Here is a 12,673-nt window from a genome sequence, read left to right as displayed (position 1 = left end):
CCCCTGTTCTAAGCTGTTGTGTTTTAACAAATTGCATCATGCTGTTAAAAAAGTGTTAGATGGGTGTATTCACACAATTGGCATTTTAAGTAGCAGTAATATTCCATATTGTGCTACATATAAAAAGCACAACAGAGTGCAGTATTTTGTTTTTGATTATGGGCCCCATTTAACAACGATCCTTATTACCAGCAGCATATTTCATTTAGCATATCTCCCAACTTTACTGTATTAGTAAGAGGGACTCCTGCGCGGCAAAGCCGCACTCGTCGGGAAAAATGGCTGCGACTTTAGAAAAGGGGGCGTGGCTTCAGAGAAAGGGCGTGGCTTTGCGATAATGCTGCGATCGCTAGCCACGCCCCCCATTTCCCTTTACTATGGCGGCATGACCAGCGCTCGCTGAGCTGCTGGCATGCCCCCAATCTTTCTGTCTCCGTGAATAGATGCTGTGCGCGCATGTGCACAGCATCTATTCACTGCTGCTCTGCTAAGCAGGGCAGTGAGTGCAGAAGCCTCCCAACTGCATCCCCCACCGCGGGACACTGCTGCCCAAGGGTGGGACAGTGGAACAGTCCTAAAAAAAAAAACGGGACTGTCCCGCGAAAATCAGGACAGTTGGGAGGTATGCATTTAGTATCCCAATGATAGTAACAATATGATGTTGGTATTTAACATTACTTATAATGTTAAAGTTAAAAATCTTCACTTCAACCATACCTCCCAACATGACCCTCTCCAGGAGGGACACAATGCTCTGCTCCTGGACTTTTCTCTTAATTTGTGATTGCCGCCACCTGTGTTGAAAAGGATAATGGAGAAGAAAGGTGTTTCAGTACAGGTGATGGTAATCATACATTATTAGGGAAGGCCAGAAGCAGAGCATTCTGTCCCTCCTGGATAGGGTCATGTTGGGAGGTATGTGACTCTACTTTTTTTTTTTTTATTAGCACAACTGGCAGGGTCAAAAGGCCATCCAAGACAAGCATCCGGTGCCCAAAATAAAAGTTACGGACAATAAGCAGGTCTTGCAACAATCCTGGTCTGGCAAAAGGTACTCCCAATACTGGGCACAGGCCATAGACAGGTCTTATAACATCTGGCAAAAAGTATTTACCGAGCACTGCAAACAAGGTACCAAAGGGTCTGCAGTAGAGATGAGCGGGTTCGGTTTCTTTGAATCCGAACCCGCACGAACTTCACTTTTTTTTTCACGGGTCCGAGCGACTCGGATCTTCCCGCCTTGCTCGGTTAACCCGAGCGCGCCCGAACGTCATCATGACGCTGTCGGATTCTCGCGAGGCTCGGATTCTATCGCGAGACTCGGATTCTATATAAGGAGCCGCGCGTCGCCGCCATTTTCACACGTGCATTGAGATTGATAGGGAGAGGACGTGGCTGGCGTCCTCTCCATTTAGATTAGATTTAGAAGAGAGAGAGAGAGAGAGAGAGAGAGAGATTGCTGTGATACTGTAGATTAGAAGAGAGTGCAGAGTGCAGACAGAGTTTAGTGACTGACGACCACAGTGACCAGTGACCACCAGAGACAGTGCAGTTGTTTGTTTTATTTAATATATCCGTTCTCTGCCTGAAAAAAACGATACACAGTCACACAGTGACTCAGTCTGTGTGCACTGCTCAGCCCAGTGTGCTGCACATCAATGTATTGTATATAAAGCTTATAATTGTGGGGGAGACTGGGGAGCACTGCAGGTTGTTATAGCAGGAGCCAGGAGTACATGATAAATAATATTATATTAAAATTAAACAGTGCACACTTTTGCTGCAGGAGTGCCACTGCCAGTGTGACTAGTGGTGACCAGTGCCTGACCACCAGTATATTAGTAGTATTGTATACTATCTCTTTATCAACCAGTCTATATTAGCAGCAGACACAGTACAGTGCGGTAGTTCACGGCTGTGGCTACCTCTGTGTCGGCACTCGGCAGGCAGTCCGTCCATCCATAATTGTATTATATACCACCTAACCGTGGTTTTTTTTTTTCTTTCTTTATACCGTCGTCATAGTCATACTAGTTGTTACGAGTATACTACTATCTCTTTATCAACCAGTGTACAGTGCGGTAGTTCACGGCAGTGGCTACCTCTGTGTCGGAACTCGGCAGGCAGTCCGTCCATCCATAATTGTATTATAATATATACCACCTAACCGTGGTTTTTTTTTCGTTCTTTATACCGTCGTCATACTAGTTGTTACGAGTATACTACTATCTCTTTATCAACCAGTGTACAGTGCGGTAGTTCACGGCTGTGGCTACCTCTGTGTCGGAACTCGGCAGGCAGTCCGTCCATCCATAATTGTATTATAATATATACCACCTAACCGTGGTTTTTTTTTCGTTCTTTATACCGTCGTCATACTAGTTGTTACGAGTATACTACTATCTCTTTATCAACCAGTGTACAGTGCGGTAGTTCACGGCTGTGGCTACCTCTGTGTCGGCACTCGGCAGGCAGTCCGTCCAACCATAATTGTATTATATACCACCTAACCGTGGTTTTTTTTTCATTCTTTATACCGTCGTCATACTAGTTGTTACGAGTATACTACTATCTCTTTATCAACCAGTGTACAGTGCGGTAGTTCACGGCTGTGGCTACCTCTGTGTCGGCACTCGGCAGGCAGTCCGTCCAACCATAATTGTATTATATACCACCTAACCGTGGTTTTTTTTTCATTCTTTATACCGTCGTCATACTAGTTGTTACGAGTATACTACTATCTCTTTATCAACCAGTGTACAGTGCGGTAGTTCACGGCTGTGGCTACCTCTGTGTCGGCACTCGGCAGCCCGTCCATAATTGTATATACCAGTGACCTAACCGTGGTTTTTTTTTCTTTCTTTATACATACATACTAGTTACGAGTATACTATCTCTTTATCAACCAGTCTATATATTAGCAGCAGACACAGTACAGTGCGGTAGTTCACGGCTGTGGCTACCTCTGTGTCGGCACTCGGCAGCCCGTCCATAATTGTATATACCACCTAACCGTGGTTTTTTTTTCTTTCTTTATACATACATACTAGTTACGAGTATACTATCTCTTTATCAACCAGTCTATATATTAGCAGCAGACACAGTACAGTGCGGTAGTTCACGGCTGTGGCTACCTCTGTGTCGGCACTCGGCAGCCCGTCCATAATTGTATATACCACCTAACCGTGGTTTTTTTTTCTTTCTTTATACATACATACTAGTTACGAGTATACTATCTCTTTATCAACCAGTCTATATATTAGCAGCAGACACAGTACAGTGCGGTAGTTCACGGCTGTGGCTACCTCTGTGTCGGCACTCCGCAGCCCGTCCATAATTGTATATACCAGTGACCTAACCGTGGTTTTTTTTTCTTTCTTTATACATACATACTAGTTACGAGTATACTATCTCTTTATCAACCAGTCTATATATTAGCAGCAAACACAGTACAGTGCGGTAGTTCACGGCTGTGGCTACCTCTGTGTCGGCACTCAGCAGCCCGTCCATAATTGTATACTAGTATCCAATCCATCCATCTGCATTGTTTACCTGAGGTGCCTTTTAGTTGTGCCTATTAAAATATGGAGAACAAAAATGTTGAGGTTCCAAAATTAGGGAAAGATCAAGATCCACTTCCACCTCGTGCTGAAGCTGCTGCCACTAGTCATGGCCGAGACGATGAAATGCCAGCAACGTCGTCTGCCAAGGCCGATGCCCAATGGCATAGTACAGAGCATGTCAAAACCAAAACACCAAATATCAGTAAAAAAAGGACTCCAAAACCTAAAATAAAATTGTCGGAGGAGAAGCGTAAACTTGCCAATATGCCATTTACCACACGGAGTGGCAAGGAACGGCTGAGGCCCTGGCCTATGTTCATGGCTAGTGGTTCAGCTTCACATGAGGATGGAAGCACTCAGCCTCTCGCTAGAAAACTGAAAAGACTCAAGCTGGCAAAAGCACCGCAAAGAACTGTGCGTTCTTTGAAATCCCAAATCCACAAGGAGAGTCCAATTGTGTCGGTTGCGATGCCTGACCTTCCCAACACTGGACGTGAAGAGCATGCGCCTTCCACCATTTGCACGCCCCCTGCAAGTGCTGGAAGGAGCACCCGCAGTCCAGTTCCTGATAGTCAGATTGAAGATGTCAGTGTTGAAGTACACCAGGATGAGGAGGATATGGGTGTTGCTGGCGCTGGGGAGGAAATTGACCAGGAGGATTCTGATGGTGAGGTGGTTTGTTTAAGTCAGGCACCCGGGGAGACACCTGTTGTCCGTGGGAGGAATATGGCCGTTGACATGCCAGGTGAAAATACCCAAAAAATCAGCTCTTCGGTGTGGAGGTATTATACCAGAAATGCGGACAACAGGTGTCAAGCCGTGTGTTCCCTTTGTCAAGCTGTAATAAGTAGGGGTAAGGACGTTAACCACCTCGGAACATCCTCCCTTATACGTCACCTGCAGCGCATTCATAATAAGTCAGTGACAAGTTCAAAAACTTTGGGTGACAGCGGAAGCAGTCCACTGACCAGTAAATCCCTTCCTCTTGTAACCAAGCTCACGCAAACCACCCCACCAACTCCCTCAGTGTCAATTTCCTCCTTCCCCAGGAATGCCAATAGTCCTGCAGGCCATGTCACTGGCAAGTCTGACGAGTCCTCTCCTGCCTGGGATTCCTCCGATGCATCCTTGCGTGTAACGCCTACTGCTGCTGGCGCTGCTGTTGTTGCCGCTGGGAGTCGATGGTCATCCCAGAGGGGAAGTCGTAAGCCCACTTGTACTACTTCCAGTAAGCAATTGACTGTTCAACAGTCCTTTGCGAGGAAGATGAAATATCACAGCAGTCATCCTACTGCAAAGCGGATAACTGAGTCCTTGACAACTATGTTGGTGTTAGACGTGCGTCCGGTATCCGCCGTTAGTTCACAGGGAACTAGACAATTTATTGAGGCAGTGTGCCCCCGTTACCAAATACCATCTAGGTTCCACTTCTCTAGGCAGGCGATACCGAGAATGTACACGGACGTCAGAAAAAGACTCACCAGTCTCCTAAAAAATGCAGTTGTACCCAATGTCCACTTAACCACGGACATGTGGACAAGTGGAGCAGGGCAGGGTCAGGACTATATGACTGTGACAGCCCACTGGGTAGATGTATGGACTCCCGCCGCAAGAACAGCAGCGGCGGCACCAGTAGCAGCATCTCGCAAACGCCAACTCTTTCCTAGGCAGGCTACGCTTTGTATCACCGCTTTCCAGAATACGCACACAGCTGAAAACCTCTTACGGCAACTGAGGAAGATCATCGCGGAATGGCTTACCCCAATTGGACTCTCCTGTGGATTTGTGGCATCGGACAACGCCAGCAATATTGTGTGTGCATTAAATATGGGCAAATTCCAGCACGTCCCATGTTTTGCACATACCTTGAATTTGGTGGTGCAGAATTTTTAAAAAAACGACAGGGGCGTGCAAGAGATGCTGTCGGTGGCCAGAAAAATTGCGGGACACTTTCGGCGTACAGGCACCACGTACAGAAGACTGGAGCACCACCAAAAACTACTGAACCTGCCCTGCCATCATCTGAAGCAAGAAGTGGTAACGAGGTGGAATTCAACCCTCTATATGCTTCAGAGGTTGGAGGAGCAGCAAAAGGCCATTCAAGCCTATACAATTGAGCACGATATAGGAGATGGAATGCACCTGTCTCAAGTGCAGTGGAGAATGATTTCAACGTTGTGCAAGGTTCTGATGCCCTTTGAACTTGCCACACGTGAAGTCAGTTCAGACACTGCCAGCCTGAGTCAGGTCATTCCCCTCATCAGGCTTTTGCAGAAGAAGCTGGAGGCATTGAAGAAGGAGCTAAAAGGGAGCGATTCCGCTAGGCATGTGGGACTTGTGGATGCAGCCCTTAATTCGCTTAACAAGGATTCACGGGTGGTCAATCTGTTGAAATCAGAGCACTACATTTTGGCCACCGTGCTCGATCCTAGATTTAAAGCCTACCTTGGATCTCTCTTTCCGGCAGACACAGGTCTGCTGGGGTTGAAAGACCTGCTGGTGACAAAATTGTCAAGTCAAGCGGAACGCGACCTGTCAACATCTCCTCCTTCACATTCTCCCGCAACTGGGGGTGCGAGGAAAAGGCTCAGAATTCCGAGCCCACCCGCTGGCGGTGATGCAGGGCAGTCTGGAGCGACTGCTGATGCTGACATCTGGTCCGGACTGAAGGACCTGACAACGATTACGGACATGTCGTCTACTGTCACTGCATATGATTCTCTCAACATTGATAGAATGGTGGAGGATTATATGAGTGACCGCATCCAAGTAGGCACGTCACACAGTCCGTACTTATACTGGCAGGAAAAAGAGGCAATTTGGAGGCCCTTGCACAAACTGGCTTTATTCTACCTAAGTTGCCCTCCCACAAGTGTGTACTCCGAAAGAGTGTTTAGTGCCGCCGCTCACCTTGTCAGCAATCGGCGTACGAGGTTACATCCAGAAAATGTGGAGAAGATGATGTTCATTAAAATGAATTATAATCAATTCCTCCGCGGAGACATTGACCAGCAGCAATTGCCTCCACAAAGTACACAGGGAGCTGACATGGTGGATTCCAGTGGGGACGAATTGATAATCTGTGAGGAGGGGGGATGTACACGGTGATATATCGGAGGGTGAAGATGAGGTGGACATCTTGCCTCTGTAGAGCCAGTTTGTGCAAGGAGAGATTAATTGCTTCTTTTTTGGGGGGGGTCCAAACCAACCCGTCATATCAGTCACAGTCGTGTGGCAGACCCTGTCACTGAAATGATGGGTTGGTTAAAGTGTGCATGTCCTGTTTTGTTTATACAACATAAGGGTGAGTGGGAGGGCCCAAGGATAATTCCATCTTGCGCCTCTTTTTTCTTTTCTTTTTCTTTGCATCATGTGCTGATTGGGGAGGGTTTTTTGGAAGGGACATCCTGCGTGACACTGCAGTGCCACTCCTAAATGGGCCCGGTGTTTGTGTCGGCCACTAGGGTCGCTAATCTTACTCACACAGTCAGCTACCTCATTGCGCCTCTTTTTTTCTTTGCGTCATGTGCTGTTTGGGGAGGGTTTTTTGGAAGGGACATCCTGCGTGACACTGCAGTGCCACTCCTAGATGGGCCCGGTGTTTGTGTCGGCCACTAGGGTCGCTAATCTTACTCACACAGCTACCTCATTGCGCCTCTTTTTTTCTTTGCGTCATGTGCTGTTTGGGGAGGGTTTTTTGGAAGGGACATCCTGCGTGACACTGCAGTGCCACTCCTAGATGGGCCCGGTGTTTGTGTCGGCCACTAGGGTCGCTAATCTTACTCACACAGTCAGCTACCTCATTGCGCCTCTTTTTTTCTTTGCGTCATGTGCTGTTTGGGGAGGGTTTTTTGGAAGGGCCATCCTGCGTGACACTGCAGTGCCACTCCTAGATGGGCCCGGTGTTTGTGTCGACCACTAGGGTCGCTAATCTTACTCACACAGTCAGCTACCTCATTGCGCCTCTTTTTTTCTTTGCGTCATGTGCTGTTTGGGGAGGGTTTTTTGGAAGGGCCATCCTGCGTGACACTGCAGTGCCACTCCTAGATGGGCCCGGTGTTTGTGTCGGCCACTAGGGTCGCTAATCTTACTCACACAGCTACCTCATTGCGCCTCTTTTTTTCTTTGCGTCATGTGCTGTTTGGGGAGGGTTTTTTGGAAGGGACATCCTGCGTGACACTGCAGTGCCACTCCTAGATGGGCCCGGTGTTTGTGTCGGCCACTAGGGTCGCTTATCTTACTCACACAGCGACCTCGGTGCAAATTTTAGGACTAAAAATAATATTGTGAGGTGTGAGGTATTCAGAATAGACTGAAAATGAGTGTAAATTATGGTTTTTGAGGTTAATAATACTTTGGGATCAAAATGACCCCCAAATTCTATGATTTAAGCTGTTTTTTAGTGTTTTTGGAAAAAAACACCCGAATCCAAAACACACCCGAATCCGACAAAAATAATTCGGTGAGGTTTTGCCAAAACGCGTTCGAACCCAAAACACGGCCGCGGAACCGAACCCAAAACCAAAACACAAAACCCGAAAAATTTCAGGCGCTCATCTCTAGTCTGCAGGAAGTATAATCGCTTAACACCTGAGAGCAAGCTGGCACTGCTGACACAAAGAGCCCCTAGGCCATGCATTCCCAGCCACGGTGCTCAAGGCACACCAACATGGGCAGGTTTTAGTGATATCCAGGCTGCAGCACAGATGGTTAAATCAAAATAACTGAGCTACTAATTAAGTCCCCTGTGCTGCAGCCTGGATATCACTAAAACCTGCACTGTTAGTGTGCCTTGAGGACCGTGGTTGGGAATGTCTGCCCTAGGCCTTATAGGCCCTACACACTGGCCGATTTTTTGAAAGATATGAACGATCTCGTTCATAAATGAACGAGAACTCGTTCATATCTTTCAGTGTGGAGACTCCTGCGATGAACGATGCGCTGCCCCGCGCTCGTTCATCGCTGGTCTCCCGTCGGCTGTGCATGCAGGCCAATATGGACGATCTCGTCCATATTTGCCTGCACTTCAATGCAGCCGCGTGACGGGGGGAGTGAAGAAACTTCACTCCCCCCGTCACTGCCCCCCCCGCCGCCGGGTCGCTCGTCGGCCGTATCCGCCGTCGGGCAGCTCGGCGGCGGGTCGGCCAGTGAGTAGGGCTTTTCAGTGTGCAATATGAACTAGCATGCCACTTCTGAATATAACATGGGGGCCTTCATATGTGATTACTGAACATGCATAGAAATGGGACAGCCATTGCTAACCTGGGGAGGAGTTATGCATGTGCCAGGGAACTTATTGACCCCTTTTATATACATTTCCCTATTGTCCATCAGGATGGGAAATAGGTGTGCAATACAGGTGGAATTATTATCCTTAATTTATATGGTGCCATAAGGGGTCTGCAGCACCTTCCATTACATAAGCAGTGCATAAAAAAAAATACAAAAGAATTACAGTACTAAACATTATCATACATGGGATACAAGCTGCATAACCATTGCTGCACATGCAGTCATAATACACTGGCAAGTGAACTCAAAAGTGTGGTACCATTTTTGGCAATGGGGAGGAGATGATGCTATAAGTTACAGAGGTAAAAGCACATGAGGCGAGAGGGCTCTGCTCTTGATACATACTTGCCAACATTTCAGGACTCCTAATAAGGGAGCCTATGATGTCAGTAGGCCCTACCCCCGTAGTGGCTAAATGCTGCAATTTGCACGGTCCACAAGGAAGAGACATGGCTAAAATTATGCGATGTTTGTGTCATTTAGCCCCGGCCTCTCAAAATGAAGCCGCATTTCCTGGTGTTACTTCCCCATACTGCCCATTTCATAAGGAAGTGGGCGGGATGCAGGTGACACGCCCACTTTTCCAGAGGTGAGGGGGACTACCTGAAAAATTGTGAGTCTCACACAACCTTCGGGAAGTATGACTTGATATCCTCCTGCCTCAAGCATGGCTATTATAATCCAAGAGCTGTGATCCCACAATATGACTCACTGCCTTAACATACGCTTCCCTTTGTGGACAGTGCGTGTTTTTGATGTGATGTGAGTTGAAAGTCTTTAACACATGTTCAATGGAATGGAGCACTGCTGAACATGACAACTGCAACAAAACTGCATGCATGTTTTTCTGTGAATTTCATGGTTTGGAGTTTCCATGTGCCCAGGATATTGGGGGATCATAAACTATTACAGTGGGAGGTTACTTAAGAATTCCACTAAAAATATCTCTGTGAACAGCTGGGTCTCTGAGGGTAATTGGCTTGGTGACATAGAGAAGAATAGATAAATGTGAGATTTCTCTGTTCCCTTAGCTTTATCGCAGCTGGTCACAATCACTGCCAGCAGAATCCATGTACTAACATCAAGCCACATACTGTATAAAGAGCCCCTTCTATAGTGTGTTTTCCATTTCAGATTGACTCATTAACACTCATATCAGCCAACACTGTCTTATACAGCTATCTTTGATGAGACACAAAGTGAAAACTAGAAACCAAACACTGAGCGCTCACACAGCACATTAAACATTTGGATGAATACATGGGAAAAAATCCTAGAAAAGAAACGGTCTTGTAACAAGAAAACAACAATGATGAGCCATCTGACATACTGAAAATGAACAGACGTGAAAAAAGGACAGATCAACAATGTGTGATGAAGAACACAAACAAGAAATACATGAACCGTTACTCGCTGGGCCATACTCAGTAACTCTTGGTAAAGAAAACAACCAGGATGCCCAAAACTTATACTTATAGATCACAGATTCTCAAACTTGGTCCTCAGGACCCGCAGCAGTGCATGTTTTCCAGGTCTCCTCACAGAATCGCAAGTGAAATAATGAGCACAACCTGTGGACCTTTACAAATGTGTCAGTGAGTAATAAATAAATACACATGTGGTCCTTCTAGGAGACCTGCAAAATGTGAACTGTGTAGGTTCCTGAGAACCACTGTTATAGATGGACCAAAAACAATCTTGCAATAGAGAGGTATCCAATATTGGCCTCCTACTATATATCAAATGAATGAACTTTGCTCAATTAAGTATTTCTTAGATTTGGATATAAAAGCATAATTAGGCTTTCATAGAATACTGGAGGCATGGAGGAAGAGAGATGCAGATGAACACTCTTAGCACTAAGAACACTGATAGTAAAAATTATTTAAATAAACCCTCACAATTAACCATGGAGTACAATTGAAGTTCTTAGCACACATTTGCGCAAATATGCGGGCCCATGTACCGCGGCCAGATGACTTCACCACATGGGTCCCTAACATTCCTAATACTATCGCATTCTATAAATTTATTCAGGACTTACCTCTAAATAGGACCTTATCAATGTGTGATCTGAAATGCAGGAACCCAGCTAATTAAAACACCTGAGGGTAAATGGGAGGGGTGCCAATACCAGAGGAAGGAAGCCTTGCCTTCCAGTGTACAATATATACACAAATATAGTGGAAAAAGGGGGGGACCTGGACTGCACATCCTATTTCCAAAGATATCAAGAGGTGCTATCATGCTGAGGCTTCTGGCAAATGTGATAGTATTAGGAATGTTAGAGACCCATGTGTGCTAAGAACTTCAGTTATACTCCATGTTAATTGTGAGGGTTTATTTAAATTATTTTTACTATCAGTGTTCTTAGTGCTGAGTGTGCATCTGCATCTCTCTTCCCCCAGCATAGTATTAGAAGCCTCAGCATGATAGAACCTCTTGATATCTTTAGTAATAGGATGTGCAGTCCAGGTTCCCCCCTTTTTCCACTATATTTGTGTATACCTGGCACACAAATAGTTACGGCGCTGTATGAGAGGTAGGGCACAAATGTATAGTTTGCAGAGGGGTGCCGAAAATCCTAGCTCTAGCCTCGGCTCTGCCTAATGAGGGGGAGGGGGGGAGGTGATGGGGGAAATTAGTTCTACCACCACTTTGGGACCACTTTAAGCCCTGTATAGAGGAATATTAGTAATGTTGGTCTCCCACATTCTATTACAATGTGCACCATAGCCGGATTAAGGGGAAATTAGGTGGTGAGGCACAGAGAGTGAGTACCTTCTCACTTCTTACCTGTCCATTACCACTGGCCGCTGTATAGTAGTGCAGCGGCACATCAGGCAGGGAGAGGGGAGACTGCTGCAGCCACTCTTCCTGCCTGATGTGCCACTACTATACAGCATACAGCAGTAGGGGACAGATAAGAAGTGTACAGGGAAAAGTGGAGGCAGATGTACTGATAGCCCCTCCTGGATCTGCCCCTGAAGGTTTAATCTGGCCCTGATGTGCACAGTCAAAATCATGGTAACACATAGTGGACAATGGAATTGCCCACTCTATCTGCTATCTCCTCTTCCCCATTGGATTCAATTTGGTAGAATTCCACATTGTAGTATCTCATTAATTCATTTAATGTATTTTCATGTATGCGCTTGATCTATTTTGTTATCTGTGCTGATACATGTGATCTGGATTTGGTGATATCTGGCTGTAAGAAAATCACTGTTATGTCAACTGAATCTTTATATCTATATCTCGATTGGTGATATTAATAGTTATTAGCACAGCAGTCACCTCATATGTACCAATAAAGGAGAAAAAGGAAACTCATAGGGCTGTATTCAAATGTCCCCCCCCCCCCCCCCCACCCGTTCGCACCTGCCGGCAGCTATTTACAGTAATTGTTTCTGCCGATGGGCACAATATCATAATTTATCCTTGCTACACCCGGCTGTGGCAAGCTGATATGCGCAAAAAGTAACCCTTTTGGGCCCCCAAACGTGACTTTTCGCGATTGCGCCCATTTCTTTAGTCGGATTTAGCCACTTTACGCAGATAAGCCCGTCTACTATGGATGTGATGTGCGCCATAATGGGGGACAATTGAATATCGTCCCGCGATATCCCAGCATGTCCATAGGGAGTCCGTAATAAACCAAATCTTCCCAACACTTCCATCTAAGAAACACAAAAAAAGAAAACTACTGTATTGGTTTTCCATGGTTTTGCTGGTGATAAGGTTTTTCTATCAGTGATACATATACTATATATAATCCTTTATGATATGTTTCCAGCATATAGATTAGGCTGCAGTGA

General features: G+C 46.1%; 1 protein-coding gene across 1 annotated transcript in view; it reads right to left on the bottom strand.

The window, feature by feature from the left end:
- Positions 1 to 10,984, bottom strand: part of KLHL6 (kelch like family member 6) — a 255,477-nt gene extending 244,493 nt beyond the window's left edge. The window contains exon 1 of the mRNA XM_063915702.1: positions 10,900 to 10,984. The gene's annotated coding sequence lies outside the window, so the exon portion shown is untranslated. The remainder of the gene's footprint in view (positions 1 to 10,899) is intronic.
- Between the last annotated feature and the right edge of the window lie 1,689 nt (positions 10,985 to 12,673).

Source organism: Pseudophryne corroboree, chromosome 4 (assembly GCF_028390025.1).
Source record: "Pseudophryne corroboree isolate aPseCor3 chromosome 4, aPseCor3.hap2, whole genome shotgun sequence".
NCBI lineage: Eukaryota > Metazoa > Chordata > Amphibia > Anura > Myobatrachidae > Pseudophryne > Pseudophryne corroboree.
This window is presented reverse-complemented; position numbering and strand designations above follow the sequence as displayed.